Source organism: Eriocheir sinensis, chromosome 8 (genome assembly GCF_024679095.1).
Source record: "Eriocheir sinensis breed Jianghai 21 chromosome 8, ASM2467909v1, whole genome shotgun sequence".
Classification (NCBI taxonomy): Eukaryota; Metazoa; Arthropoda; class Malacostraca; order Decapoda; family Varunidae; genus Eriocheir; species Eriocheir sinensis.
In genome coordinates, this window is record NC_066516.1 from 2,189,133 (window position 1) to 2,205,638 (window position 16,506).

At 42.0% G+C, this 16,506-nt stretch overlaps 1 protein-coding gene across 3 annotated transcripts in view; it reads left to right on the top strand.

Moving 5' to 3' along the window:
• Positions 1-5,197: 5,197 nt before the first annotated feature.
• The window catches only part of LOC126995369 (monocarboxylate transporter 1-like), a 74,545-nt gene continuing 63,236 nt past the window's right edge, over positions 5,198-16,506 (top strand). For all 3 annotated transcript variants that reach the window (XM_050854863.1, XM_050854864.1, XM_050854865.1), the window contains exon 1: positions 5,198-5,750. The gene's annotated coding sequence lies outside the window, so the exon portion shown is untranslated. The remainder of the gene's footprint in view (positions 5,751-16,506) is intronic.

Genomic DNA, 16,506 nt, shown 5'->3' on the forward strand with positions numbered 1-16,506 from the left:
AACAGTATTATTACCACTTGTTCATCACGACTTTTCTTTTTCTCCAGATTGGCAGATGGGGACAGAAAAACGGACAGGAATATGTAAATCAATTATATTTATAAAATATATATCCCATTAACATCATATACAATCTGTTTATGCATGACATCCCCACACCACAACCACCAACAAACATTTCTCTCCCCGACGACGTAAGTACATGTATACCAACTGCCCACCACAACTAAGACTCGGCGTAATGCTGGATCTTTCGGGAGGCGATGAAACGTTACATTTACTTGGTGGTGTGTGTAGCGATTTGCGCACCCCAGAACAGCACATTTTTGAGACATGAAAGCCAAGGATGCAAATGTTCACCACACACGCACACACCCTACGCTTGACCACAGCGGAAGGACAACTGAATCACTGACGTCTAGGGGTGGGCAGGTACCGGTACCGGTACTAACGGTACCAGCTAAACGGTACGGTTTCGGTACTAGATTGCTCGGTACCGGTACCAGATTGCTCGGATTTATTTATTGGATTTATTGATAATTCTTCACGTCCGTTTTTTTTTAGGTTGCTACTAAATATTGTTATTGTTATTAGACTATGATCGAGTACATCCATAATAACTATACATGCTATTTTCTTATCGAAAAAAATAAATATTCACTTCATTCAGAGAGAGAGAGAGAGAGAGATCACCACTCAGTGAGTGGATATCTCGGTGATATGGGTACTCGATCATAGTCTAATAACAATAACAATATTTATTAGCAACCTAAAAAAGAAAAAGAATCGGACATGAAGAATTATCCAGTAACTCCAATAAATAAATCAAATAATAAAATAATGGAAACGGAAAGCAGGACAAAATGGTGGGAACTTGGGGGGACGGTCAGCGAGGCAGTGACTCAGCGTCTACACACAGGGTGCCGGGAAGCGTCATGATCACTCGGCACTGCGCATTGCCGCTAGTACCGATACCGTCTGGATCTTATAGTGACGCTCGGCGCTCGCCCGACCGCCTCCATGTGGTATCACGCGGTATGGGCCCTGTGTGTAGACGCTGAGTCACTGCCTCGCTGACCGTCCCCCCAAGTTCCCACCATTTTGTCCTGCTTTCCGTTTCCATTACAGCTCCCGTTTCCATTATTTTATTATTTTATTTATTTATTGGAGTTACTGGATAATTCTTCATGTCCGATTCTTTTTCTTTTTTAGGTTGCTAATAAATATTGTTATTGTTATTAGACTATGATCGAGTACATCCATAATAACTATACATGCTATTTTTTTATCGAAAAAGTAAATATTCACTTCATTCAGAGAGAGAGAGAGAGAGAGAGAGAGAGAGAGAGAGAGAGAGAGAGAGAGAAGGCATCCTTGCGACAAGGCATCGTCCCTTCAGATTGGAAAAAGGCTAACGTGACACCGATTTTTAAGAAAGGAGACAAAAAAGTACCAGGTAATTACAGGCCCATTAGTCTAACTTCGGTTGTAGGTAAGCTACTTGAGGGCATAATTAGAGACAAAATTGTGAGTTACCTTGAAAGCCACTCATTGATTGGGGACTCACAACATGGCTTCCGAAACAAAAGATCCTGCCTATCAAACCTATTAACCTTTTATAACGACCTCTTCACTGTTTATGACGTAACCAAATCACTGGACGTAGTCTATCTTGATTTCCAGAAAGCGTTTGATAAAGTCCCGCATCATAAATTACTTTACAAATTAAAGCAAATAGGTATTGACGGTCAAGTAAACCAATGGATCGCGAATTGGTTGAGCAACAGACAACAAAGAGTAGTGATTGATGGATTTAACTCAGAGTGGGCGCCTGTCACTAGTGGCGTCCCTCAGGGCTCGGTTCTTGGCCCAGTGCTCTTCATTATTTACATCAACGACGTGGATGTTGGACTCAATAACCGCATAAGTAAATTTGCAGACGACACAAAGATTGGTAACGCGGTTCTGACTGACGAAGACAGGCAAAGCCTCCAAGAGGATTTCCACAAAATTTCAGCTTGGTCGGATAGATGGGAGATGCCCTTTAACGTAGACAAGTGCCAGGTCCTTCAAGTTGGAACGAGGAATAAGAAGTTCGAATACGAAATGCGCGGCGTTAAACTCAAAAGCGTTCAATGCGTCAAGGACACATCTCAGGGGCCGGTACGTCGAACTATCTAGATTAGTTAAGAAAAACACCAGGATAGCAAAAAAGAACTATGAGATCAAAGTAGCAAATGAGGCGAAAAGTAATCCTAAGGGCTTCTTTCAGATGTATAGAACAAAAACACGGGAGAAAATTGGACCGCTGAAAACAAACACAGGGGAGCTAGTAGAAAATTACGAAAATATGAGCACATTGTTGAACGACTACTTCCTTTCAGTATTCACACAGGAGGATCGAACGACTATACCGGAAAGAGTTCAGGTGTACGAGGGCGGGGATGGCGATAAATTGAGGGATATAATCATTACCAGGCAAGTAGTTCAGGATGAGATAGATAAGCTTAAGAAGAACAAGTCGCCAGGTCCTGACGGGATATTTCCGAGGGTATTAAAGGAGTTAGGTGATATAATCAGTGACCCACTAACCGACATCTTTAAGATGTCGGTAAATACTGGCTATGTGCCGAGCCTATGGAAAGTAGCTAATGTGACGCCAATTTTAAAAAGGGGACAGGTCAGTTGCTTCAAACTATCGCCCAATTAGCTTAACATCGGTTATAGGGAAGATGCTGGAGTCCATAAGAGCCAGGAACATTCGGGAGCATTTAGAGAAACATAGCTTAATTCACGACTCGCAGCATGGGTTCACAAAGGTAGGTCATGCCTCACCAATCTCTTGTCCTTCTACAATAAAGTATTTGAGGCGGTTGACAGAGATGAAAATTATGATGTAATCTATCTTGATTTTAGTAAAGCGTTTGACAAAGTTCCTCACCAACGACTGTTGCTTAAATTACAGGCTCACGGAGTAGAGGGTAAAGTTTTGAACTGGGTCAAGGCGTGCTTAGCAATAGGAAGCAAAGAGTGCAAATCAATGGTAAAAGATCTGACTGGGGATGTGTTACGAGTGGGTCCCACAAGGTTCGGTATTAGGTCCACTTTTGTTTATTATTTATATCAATGACTTAGACACAGGAATTAGTAGTGATGTTAGTAAATTTGCAGATGATACCAAGATCGGTAGAGTAATTGAGTCGGATCAGGACGCTAGTATTCTCCAAGGTGAACTCAACAGATTATATGACTGGGCGGATAAATGGCAGATGGAGTTCAATGTAGGGAAGTGCAGTATTCTGAGTGTAGGTAGGAACAACCCTCACATAACTATTGCTTAAATGACACTCTCATAAGTAGGTCTGGGTGCGAGAGGGATTTAGGGGTCTTAGTGAGCTCTGATCTCCGTCCAAGGGCACAATGCACTCAAGCTAGAAATCGAGCTAATAGGGTACTGGGATTTATTTCAAGGAGCGTAAGCAACAGAAGCCCAGAAGTCTTCCTCAAACTATATTTAGCATTAGTTAGACCTCATCTTGACTATGCGGTTCAGTTCTGGTCACCCTACTATAGAATGGATATCAAAATGTTAGAATCGGTGCAGAGGAGGATGACTAAGATGATTCAGGGGTTGAGAAACTTGCCATACGAGGAAAGACTCAAACAGTTAAACTTGCGTTCTCTAGAAAGGCGAAGGGTGCGTGGAGACATGATCGAGGTTTATAAATGGATGAAGGGCTTTAATAAGGGAGACATTCATAAGGTTTTGTTGGTAAGAGAACCGGGTAGGACACGAAGTAACGGGTTTAAACTGGATAAATTCAGATTCAACAGGGACATAGGCAAAAATTGGTTTACTAACAGGGTGGTGGATGAGTGGAATAGGCTTAGCAGTCATGTGGTGAGTGCCAATACAATTGTCACATTCAAAAATAGACTAGATAAATTCATGGACAGCGATGTTAGGTGGGGTTAGATACACGGGAGCTTAGGGTCAAAGGAGCTGCCTCGTACAGGCCTACCGGCCTCTTGCAGACTCCTGCGTTCTTATGTTCTTATGACTTGGGGGTCAAAATCGCGTCAAACCTCAAATTCTCACAGCAATGCATCGATGCAGCAAATAAAGCGAACAGAATGTTGGGCTTCATTAAAAGAAACTTTGTATTCAAGAATAAAGATGTAATACTCCCGCTCTACAACAGTTTAGTCAGACCCCACTTGGAATATGCGGTACAGTTTTGGTCTCCCCACCATGCAAAGGATATTGCTAAATTAGAAGGTGTTCAGCGTCGGGCAACGAAAATGATCCCTTCCTTGCGCAACAAATCCTACGAAGAAAGGCTTTCTACCCTTAACATGTTCTCTCTTGAGAAACGTCGCCTCCGAGGAAAACTGATCGAATGTTTTAAAATACTTAATGGTTTCACGAATGCAGACAGATCAACATTGTTTATGATCGATGACACTTTGCGCACGAGGAACAATGGCGTAAAACTCAGATGTAGACAAGTAAATTCAGACTGCACCAAATTTTTCTTCACCAACGTTGTAGTGCGAGAATGGAATAAGCTTCCACCATCAGTGGTCCAGTGTAACACGATTGACTCCTTCAAAAATAAGCTCGATCGTCACTTCCTTCAACTTAATATCAACTAGAGTAGAAATGCAACGTTTTGGAGTCTTCTGATTAATGTAAAATCACTTAGGTTTAAGGACAGACCACCAAGTCTGGACCATGGGGTCTGTGTGGTCTGATTTTCTATGTAAATCTATGTAAATCTATGTAAACCTGTACCTCACCACTAACCCACTTCCTCTTCGAACTATACCCTTGATAAAAAGAGAGAGAGAGAGAGAGAGAGAGAGAGAGAGAGAGAGAGAGAGAGAGAGAGAGAGAGAGTTTTCTTTACAGGAAATTTATTTGGGAATTTCATCAGAAATCATAGATAAAAAAAAATATTCTTTCGGGTACCGGTACCGGTACTAACGGTACCTGAGTTTTCGGTACCGGTACTAACGGTACTCAAATTAACGGTACTTGCCCATCCCTACTGACGTCACGGCGTGTGCTGAGTTGCCGCCGTTTGCCGGCTGCGCAGAAATATTTCATTTTCGGCACTTATAGCCTTTTCCATTTAGCGTAACCCGTTTCTGGTCATGATCTGTAGAGTCCTTGATAGAGTCGACAGCTAAGATTTGGACGCCATTATTGGCCCTGTCTTCGCCGCGAGACCGTGTGCTAGTGTTTGAAAAGCGCGGTGAAAACACAGGGCCAATAATGGCGTCCAAATCTTAGGTTGTCGGGACTCTATGAGGGACTCTACAGATCACGACCCAGAAACGGGTTACGCTAAATGGAAGATGCTATTAGCTGGCCCGACTTGGTATATGTAGATTAGCCCCTTGCCTTCGGTACCGTCTCTCGTACCGAGGCAGGCTCCCTTTGTTATTTTACTTTTGTTTCTTGGCGTGATCTATGTCCGAGTGACTTAATTAGTTATTTATATTTAAGTAATTATTTATTTTAGTTTTCATTTATTCCGTTGCGTGACTATACCTCTCGGGTATAGTATTGGTAGTCTCGGATTGGGAGGTTTTGGCCGCCTAACAATCTACAACTCGAGAGAGTCCTCGCACCACCTCCTCGTGGTGTGATTGGGGAGTCAACGAACCGCGAGACTGACCTGACAAGTAGTTAATAATACCCTCGCTCTAACAGCGTGTATCAGTGGCCTAGATGCAGCCTTGAGGTGAGTGCCGCTCCATTGCTATAGCTATTCCTCTCCTTCCGGTGACAATAGGTGAATCAGGAGCAGCTGTACCCTTGCATTATCTCCCTCTATTACTTATCTTATTTGTGCTCTGTTTTCCTTCTCTGCATGTATCCCTCTTTCTACCATTCCTTGCTTTCTCTTTCTTTTTCTCTCAGCTCTGTGGTTTCTTGCCATGTTCTTTTATTTTAAGTGTCTGTTTGCTTCTCTATTGGGTATCCCGAGGTCACCTTGTAATCAGTAAGATTAATTATCTTAGCTACTTATGTTCAGATGTGTCTGAAATATTGGAGTTGTGGAAAACTTTGGTGGATATCAGTTTATTAGCAAGATAACTTTTCATAAAAAAAATGTAGAAAGCGTCAGTTGCACTTATGTTTAGATGTGTATGTGAGGGATATTGAGGCTCTGTAGGAACTTAAAATTTATGAGTATCTGCTAAACCTTATCCACGTCTCGCCTTTGTAATCTATTCACTGACGTCTTTGTGTCAGTCAAATAAATAAAAAAAAGTCGGAACCATGGTGTATATCTATTAATCTGCTTTGTGTCCGTGTCAGTGTTCAAGTTCTTGTCCGCAAAAATTAGCCTGTTTCACGGACTCGGGACAAGGTATCGTTATCCATCTTCTAGGCAGCAGAACTTACGTAAAGCGCTGTTAATGATCATCACGTGTCACTCTCACCAAAACCTTCTCGAACTCTGTATGCACCATGCATTCTGAGATACACTGACGAAGAATTTGGAGACACCTCTCCCTGTTTAGAACGGATGGTAGCCCTGTATTCTCAATGCTCGGGGTGAATGAGCGAGGTGGCAATGGCTCCGTATTACGTGTGCACTGATAAGCCTTACGCGACCTGATAAGCCTTGTCGCGTGGTCTCGATAAAGCATTGCTCATTTTGTAGTGCGGCGACGGCCTGATGAACGAGCCTCCCATAACCCACTTAGCCAGTGGGGTACCTCTTTGGCCGACTCGGTAAGGAGTGGCTCTCCCGTCACGCTGGTCGCGGGTTCAATCCCAGGCAGCCGGGGAATACCCTCTCCTTGTCTTGATTAATTTTTCGTGTGTTTCGATACACGCAGAGGCCGTGTTGGGAAATAGAAAGGATGGAAAATAAGCTCGTCGGGGCATTACAGTGGTGGCATAGCGGTGGGCATCCTCTCCTGCAGTTCTGTTGAGCTTCCCCGAAGGGGTAACAGGTAGGATGGCCCATGCTCCGAGGGTAATAGAAAATGGGAAGAGTTGGAGGTATGTCTCAAAGGGACATTGTGGAGTTATGTCTCAAAGGGACATTGTCAACACACAGAAATTAATCTACATAGGGGGGAAAGCCGTGTAGTGCGGCGACGGCCTAATGAACGAGCCTCCCATAACCCACTTAGCCAGTGGGGTACCTCTTTGGCCGACTCGGTAAGGAGTGGCTCTCCCGTCACGCTGGTCGCGGGTTCAATCCCAGGCAGCCGGGGAATACCCTCTCCTTGTCTTGATTAATTTCTCGTGTGTTTCGATACACGCGGAGGCCGTGTTGGGAAATAGAAAGGATGGAAAATAAGCTCGTCGGGGCATTACAATTTGCTGTGGTGTTAAGTGAATATATCGGTTATGTAAACGTTAAATAATAATTGGTTATATGTTGCGGTGATAATTCTTCGTCACAAGGATGTTTCTTCGTCTGTAGGATGACGTCATTCTGGTGCTAACTGACGTTAGGTCGTCAATGCGCTACATAAATTATTGACAATTATTATGAGACTGTGGTGTGGATAAAATGATTTCGTAAACCATTTCGCTTCAGGACATAAATCAGTTTAAATGCTGTGGCTGACGTTATTCCTATTCAAATGAATGAACGATAATTCCAGGTGGATCCAGTGTCAACACTCAGAAGAAAAGGGTAGCAGAGGGGTAGAAAAAGGGTAATTTTAGTGATGAAATAGCGCATATACCCATTTACAACCCTTACAAATCTCCACTTTCAAGAGCTGCACGAATTTACCCTTTTTCAACCCGTACCCCAAATAAACATCTACCTATTTGATAACCGTTCTCACGACACATTTCTGCCTCAGAATCCCCTCCCCCCCCCTCCCCTCCGTGGTACCCCTTCCCGCACCCCCTCCCTGGTACCCCGACCCCCTCTTCTCTCCCTAGTGCCCCCCCCCCCCCTCCCTAAGTAACCCGACATCCACCATCTCCATTCCGTTTCGTTCGTTTTCTTGTCCTCTTTATATATATATATATATATATATATATATATATATATATATATATATATATATATATATATATATATATATATATATATATATATATATATATATAATATGCCATGAAATAAAACTATTATAATTATTATTATTATTATTATTATTATTATTATTATTATTATTATTATTATTATTATTATTATTAAGGGAGAAGGGCCTTCGTGAGAGAGAGAGAGAGAGAGAGAGAGAGAGAGAGAGAGAGAGAGAGAGAGAGAGAGAGAGAGAGAGAGAGAGAGGCACGCAGCAACCGCTCACGTTCACCCAAGGATTATATATTATAGTATATAATCCTTGCGTCCACCCCACTAGCTCAGCTGTCAATCTGTCAGTGGCTGCCAGTGACTGGCAGTCACTGAGTAGGGGTGGGCAGGTAACGGTACCAGTACCAGTACTAACGGTACCAGCTTAACGGTACGGTACCTGTACCAGATTGCTCGGCACCGGTACCATATTGCTTTGATTTATTTATTGAATTTATTGAATAATTCTTCATCTCCGAGTCTTTTTTTTTTAGGTTGCTAATATATATTGTTATTGTTATTAGACTATAATCGAGTACATCCATAATAACTATATATATGCTATTTTTTTCGAAAAAATAAATATTCACTTCATTCAGAGAGAGTGTGTGTGTGTGACACACACACACACACACACACACACACACACACACACACACACACACAGTGGACTTTTTTCTCAAATTTATTTCTGCCCTCAATTAGTGTGTAGGATGTTTCTTCTGTTGTACTCTCTCTGAATGAAGTGAACATTTATTTAAAAAAAAAAAATAGTATGTATATATAGACATTATGGATGTACTCGATCATAGTCTAAAAATAATAACAATATATATTAGCAACCTAAAAAAAGAATCGGACATGAAGAATTATCCAGTAAATCTAATGAATAAATCCAATAATAGAATAATGGAGACGGGAGCTATGATGGAAACAAAAAGCAGGACAAAATGGTGGAACTTGGGTAGACGGTCAGCGAGGCAGTGACTCAGCAGCCAGCACAGCATTCAAGGCTTAATAGGCGCACCTAACATCACCATAGCCGATCCGGGATTCAGGACGTTTCCTAAGTAAAATAAGGTAATGTTATACCTGTATTTCATAAAGAATCCTTATAACCAAAAACTAACTAAAATTATGAGTATTCTTTTTCTTGAACACAACATTCAACAACAGAACAATAATATGAAAATACGTATAGAGACCGTTGCCAGAATATCGTACTCAGAGCATAGTATTTAACGGTTTCTGACGCCTAACTATTGCCAAGAAACATCAGGATCTTACTCTTTTAACGAAAACTATAAATTAGTTTCGTTATTGGAGCCCAGAAGACAAGTTTTGGGGCAGGAAGTCGGGAAATATAATGACAATCTGGCAATAATCTGTGGCCGAGGCAGCAGCAGCCTGCCATATTGCGGGTATCAGATAGCTAAAATAGTATACTTTTACTGCGCAAAGCAGGTGATGTCACTTTTGTGACTTCCTGAGCTTTCATATTTATCTATTTGTGTATATTTCATGGTGGCAAAACTTTCATTACTAGTTTAGTTTTTACTAGTGACACGAATATGTGACTGTTTTCACAATAGAATTTCACTCTGATAAGTGAATCAGACACCACAGAAATATTACCAGTGTGTATATGAATGAATACAAAGATAAGCACATACTTTGATTTAACTCTAGGATGTCTCGTGGATCATTAATAAATAAAAACATAATATCCGGCTAAGCTACTCTTTAGCCCATTACCTTTAATGGCGCCCAAAAAACAGTCCCTCCGCCAAGTTTGTACCCCACATTTGGTGATGCTAGGTGCGCCTATTCGTCTCCACAGGGCCCATACCGGTACCGCATGGCGATTGTTAGCGTTGCCGATGTCACTAAGATCCACCGATACTAGTGGCAATGGTCAGTACCGAGTGATCATAGTCTTGGCATTGGTACCGGTACCGAGTGCCGACTGAATCGATTCTTCTCGGCACTCGGTACCGGTACCAAGTGCCGAGAAGAATCGATTCAATCGGCACTCGGTACCGGTACCCAGTGCCGAAAAGACTCATGATCACTCGGTACTGACCATTGCCACTAGTGCCGGTACCGGTTGGATCTTAGTGACGCTCGGCGGCGCGGCGCTGGCCAGTCGCCATGCGGTACAAGTATGGGGCCTGTGGAGACGAATTAGGCATTGAGTGCTGTGCTGGCTGCTGAGTCACTGCCTCGCTGACCGTCTTCCCAAGTTCCCACCATTTTGTCCTGCTTTTCGTTTCCATCATAGCTCCTGTCTCCATTATATTTTATTATTGGATTTATTGGGTGATTCTTCATGTCCGATTTTTCTTTTTAGGATACTAATATATATTGTTATTGTTATTAGACTATGAGTATATCCATAATAACTAAGTATACATGCTATTTTTTTTATCTAAAAAAATATTCACTTCATTCAGGAGAGAGAGAGAATTACCTAGAATTACATAGACATAGATAACCAGACCACACAGGCCCTAAGGTTCAAACTAGGTGGTCTGTCCTAAACCTAAGTGACAGTTGTTATGCGGCCACCATTGCGTTGAAACTGACCTAGTGAACATTTAGATGGAGGAGATAGCGGTCAAGATTATTCTTAAACGATGCAATCGAGTTGCACTGCACCACTGATGTTGGTAATCTGTTCCAATCTCGAACGACAGCATTAGTGAAAAATATTTTTTTGTAATCTGAATGAACTTGTCTACATTTTGAGATTAGCGCCATTATTTCTCGTTCGCATCGAATCATCCATCACAAACAGCTTGGTCGGATCCACGTTGGTAAAACCGTTAAGTATTTTAAAGCACTCGATCAGTTTTCTTCTGAGGCGGCGTTTTTTCAAGAGAAAACAGGTTTAGATGTGACAGCCTTTCCTCGTAGGGTCTGTTTCGTAATGAAGGAATCATCTTGGTTGCTCTACGCTGAACACCTAATTTAGCAATGTCTTTCGCATAGTGGGGAGACCAAAACTGCACGGCATACTCCAAATGAGGTCTCACGAAATTATTATACAAAGGTAGTATAACATCTTTATTCGTGAATGAAAAATTTATCTTAATCAAACCGATCATCCTGTTTGCTTTTTTAACGGACTCGTTGAACTGCTGGGAAAACTTGAGGTTAGACGCGACTGTGATGCCAAGATCTTTGACCGAGTGAACGCCTTTAACTTTAACGCCGCACATTTCATAGTCCTTCTTTATATTTCAAGATCCAACCTGCAGAATCTGGCACTTGTTTATATTAAAAGGCATTTCCCATTTTACTGACCAATCTGATATTTTACGCAAATCTTCTTGTAGGCTCCACCTGTCACATTCCGTAAGTACCGCATTGCCGATTTTCGTGTTGTCCGCAAATTCACTAATGAAATTATTGAGACTAAGGTCAATGTCGTTGATGTAAATGACGAAGAGAACGGGTTCCAGGACAGAGCCTTGGGGGACACCACTGGTGACTGGCATCCACTCAGAGGTCACTCCATTTATTACAACTCTTTGCTTTCTATTGCTTAGCCAGTGCTTGATCCATTCGTGAAGCTTACCCCCGATACCTATTTCCTTGATTTTATGAAGCAACTTGTAGTGTGGGACTTTATCAAACGCCTTCTGGAAGTCCAAATAAATAATATCAAGTTATTTAGAAACATCATAGACTGCAAAAAGCTCGTTATAGAACGTTAATAGATTCGACAAACAAGATCTGTTGTTACGGAAACCATGTTGCGAGTCCAGGATTAGCGAATTACACTCTAGGTAGTTAACTACTTTATCTCGAATAATTGTCTCAAATAATTTACCAATAATTGAAGTTAAGCTGATTGGCCTGTAATTATCCGGTAATTTTCGGTCGCCTTTTTTTAAAATGGTTTGTTACGTTAGCCATTTTCCAATCACTAGGAGCGATACCATGGTGCAAAGACATAATAAACAGCATTGTTAAAGGTCTGAGTATCTCTGTTGATATTTCTTTAAGTAATTTTGGATAAATTTTATCGGGTCCTGAACTTTTGTTAGTTTTAAGTGACTGCAGCGCTTTGAGAACCTCATCTGTACTGATTTCAAAGTCAGGGAGGGCATGACTGGGATTTTCAATAGTGTTAAGCTACAGTCACACTGATTTTACAACCTGCTAACGACCACCTGCGACCTCAAAATGCTGCGATTCACACCCACCGCTCTCCGACCGAATAGGTGGCAAAGTAGTCGTGCGACCGAACGGCTACCGGTGGTCGTCCAGTGTCCGTCCAGTGGGTGGCCGGACGGCGACCATGGTAAGATTCACACCTTGACCCCACACCTGGAGTCAGACCAAGACGCCCACCATACGCCGACCGGTGACCGACAGGCAAAGACCAGTACGTGTCCTGTTGCAATGAGGACGGCGACCTCCCTTTAACGACTTGCTGCTGACGTGTTACAGTATATAATATTTTCACCCAGTTATATTACACATTTCTCATTCTTATTACTGTAAATTATTTGTAAAAAAAAATAAGTTACCTATAAAGGTAATGAAAGTATTCTGTGCTTCACTGCAGCAAAAGACGGATATTTGTGAACCCCGCCCCACCCCGCCCCCCTATGTGCCGCAGACATGTAAAAATGCTCCAAGCAATCTTGGTTTAGCCTGTTGTTAGTATGTATGTAACATTATATTCGTTCTAAAGCATTTCCATCAGACTGGGCAGGGCAGAAGATGAAATTAACAGTTCTTTTTGAAATAGATAAAATCCATTAGCTCTACAGACTCGTTGTTACTGCTGTGCACATCATGTCCTGCAATAATTTATTTTAGTTAGGCAGAGGTGACCCATACACATTTGGCCGTGTGCTTGACCTGTGGAGCAGGTTGAGTTGTGACGGAGCCTGGGCGGGCTGAGGGGCGTTGGACGTCACTGCTCAGGAATGTACCTCATTTCCGGGCAAGGGTGGTTTGATCTACCACCGGTCGCCGCACAACTCGCCGTGTGGTGGAAGGCCGGACGTCGACCACGGCCAATGACAGATAAAAAGTGGACCCCGAGCATCAGCGACCTCCTACTATTTGGCGGCAACCAGACGGCGTCCGCTTGCCATCCGGTCGCCGTTCAACAGTTAATGGTCACCTGTCGGCCACCGGTGGCAGTCCGCTTGCCGTCCAGACGCAGTCCATACGGCCACCAGACGGCAACCTTTTTTACGACCGGCAGCGACCTGAGAGGTCGGCTGGAGGTTTTAGAGCATGACCTAAAACCTCCATCGGTCTCAGGGCAGACGGAGACACATGACGATCGCACGCACGACCAATCGTCAACCATGTGAGATTCCCGCGACCTGCAGGTCGCTGGAGGTCGGCAGTAAGTCGTAGAGCCAGTGTGACTGGGCTTTTAGGAACAGCAGCAGTATCGGTAGAATTACGATTAAAAACCGAGGCGAAATAAGAATTTAACGTGTTCGCTATGCGTTGGCTGCCTGTCACGATATTGCCCGAATTATCTGTTAATGGGCCAATCCCACTTCGAATCTCTTTTTTGTTGTTTACATATCTAAAAAAACTTTTAGGATCTGACTTGCAATTTACCGCAATGTTTACTTCGTACCTCCGTCTCGCCTGCTTGATTAAACTTATGACTTGTCGTCTTGCTTCGTAGTACCATGTACTATTTTCGGTAGAGTTATCGGTTTTCTTTTGCCTATGTAACAAGTTCCTCTTTTGGAGAGCAAGTTCGATTTCAATATTAAACCACGAAGGATTTTTAACTTTTCGGTGCTTTTCACAAGATTGCACGGATTTATTTTCTTCAGTTAGTAATCGAGCTTTAAAGTCTTGCCAAGATTCTTCGACGTCGATGTTGGATACTAATTCAAAGTTCGTTAATGACTGTCTTATTCTTTCAAAATCAGCTCTTTTAAAATTGGGAACCAATACCTTATTCTCTGCAATCCTTGTTTGATCTCTTATGTCGAGATGCACCAGTCTATGATCGCATAATCCGAGGTGTTCGCCAACGCTAACATTGTCAACTAAGTTCTCTTGGGTTACTAATACAAGATCAAGAATATTATCATCGCGCGTTGATTCACTAACCATTTGGCTAAGGCAGTTATTTTCAACGAAGTCTAGCATCCTGTGCGATTCCCCCTCGGATCCCGTGAGTGTCTGCCCGTCTATATGCGGTAGATTAAAATCGCCCATAATCAATGCATCACTGTTTTGGAGTGTTCTTTGCAAAACGCTATACATTATTTCATCATCCTCGCGTGATTGGCCTGGAGGCCTATAAGTGACGAATATGTTGATTTTTAATTAATCGGTATTTGTACTCACGCTCACGTGTTCTACATTACTGTCCTTTGGTGTTTTATCAACGGGCTGTAAGCTACTTTTGACGTAAAGAGCCACTCCTCCACCTCTACGATTAACTCGGTCTTTATTGAAAAATATAAAGTTATCTATATTATATTTATAAACTAAGTCATTATTAGCGGTGTCAATAAATGTTTCAGTTACGGCAATTACATCAAAGTCTTCTGTTTTAGTTAGGCACTGCAATTCATCGGTCTTATTTCTTAAGCTTCGAGCGTTAAAGCTAAGAACCCTTAAATTGTCTTTTGTTATAACTCGAGAAACGGAGTTGTTAGTTGTTTTATTATTTAATGAAGTGGTGGCCGCATGACAACTATTTATATTGAAGTGGACGGGGTGTGAACGCGCGACTCGTTTTTTGTGGAATTTCATCAAACGTCATTGATAATAAAAAAAACTCCTTTGGGTACCGGTACCAGTACTAACGGTACCTGAGTTTTCGGTACCGGTACTATCGCTACTCAAATTAACGGTACGTGCCCATCCCTATCACTGAGTGACTCAGGCGAGCCTGCGGCCTGCGAGGCCCGCGAGGGTTGACATTCAAATGATTGTTCGTCTCCTCCTCTTCCCCCTTCTCCTCTAAAGGAGGCATTGTCAACTTGGAAGACAATAAGAGATAAACTTTTACTACAACAAGATGATCGATCGTATTATACCACATATTGAGATAGTGCTTTGATAACGTAGCTTATTTTTCTATTTAAGTATAGACATGATAAGTGGCAACTCGCATGTGAATCATTGCCAGATATCAGCTGAGTAATACCCTTCTGTGTAATAAAATGGGTATATTGCGCTCAATTATACCCTTGCTCAGAAGGCTAGGGTAGAAAATGGGTAGATGTATTACAATATATCACTTCTCATTGCAAACAAACCCTTTATATACCCGTCATTTCTGAGAGTGAAGGAGTTGAGTGAGGTGGCTGGTGTACTTTTCGCTGAGCAAGAGCCGGGTCGCGCCTATATTGCTGACGTAGCCAGACGCAAGAGGAAGAAGCATCTCCTTGTTGTCAAGGCATCTGATCAAGACATAAAGGCTACTGAGATGAAAAATGAAGTTTCCCAGGCAATTAGATTACCGATTCAAGATTCACAAATGGAGGTGACATTGTTATGAACTTTGGTGATGAGAACATAAGGAGTGAAACAGCTCAGATATTGGAAAATGTAGAGCGTTAGCACAAAAAATGTGGGAAAATTAAGGCCAAAGATCATGATCTGCACTGTGCATAAGAAGGAGACCGGGAATAAGATAATTGAGACACTGTTAAACAGGAATGAGTTCCTACACTCGATTCGTGGAGTTGAGGGGCAAATTGATAGATTTTTTATAAGCCTGCTGCTGGTGGTACAATTTTTAATGCACTGTATTTTGAAATGTGATCCAACTTTTAAAGAGTCGATTCACAAATATCATAACAAAATAAAACTAGAATGGGGAGTGTACACTGTGAGAGATAGATACCATGCAATTGTCCGTTATCACTGTCAGAGCTACGGCCATCTTGAGGCCAACTGTACTGCCAAGAATAATGGAGAGGCCCCAAAATGTTACATATGTGCTGGTAATCATAAATCAAAGGATAGCATCATGGCTGAAAAGAAATGCACAAATTGTGTGAGGTACAAAAACCTGAAATCAACCACTCAGCGAATGACCAGTATTGTGTAGTTCTTCAGACTGAAATTGAGAGAATTCGTAACATAACTAATCATGGCTATTAATTACTGTTGAGACTCGAAGATAAATTGTGTTAAATCATCACTTAAATGTTCAGTGAGGTGGAAATAATCGTTAGATATTGAATTGTGATACTATAAAGATAATATCAAATAAATGGAAAATGAACCAATGGATATTTGTCATACTGTAAAAAGGAAAGATATTGAGATTAGTACGAGCTTTAACATGGCCAAGTGACTGATAATGCCAAGTTTATCAAAAAGACATCAGTAGGCTATTTCCGAGAGCGTAGCGCTGCGCTAGCAGCGGATCGAGCGGGGCCTGAAACCTCATCAATGGTAAAGAGTAACGGTAAACGATATATGAGAG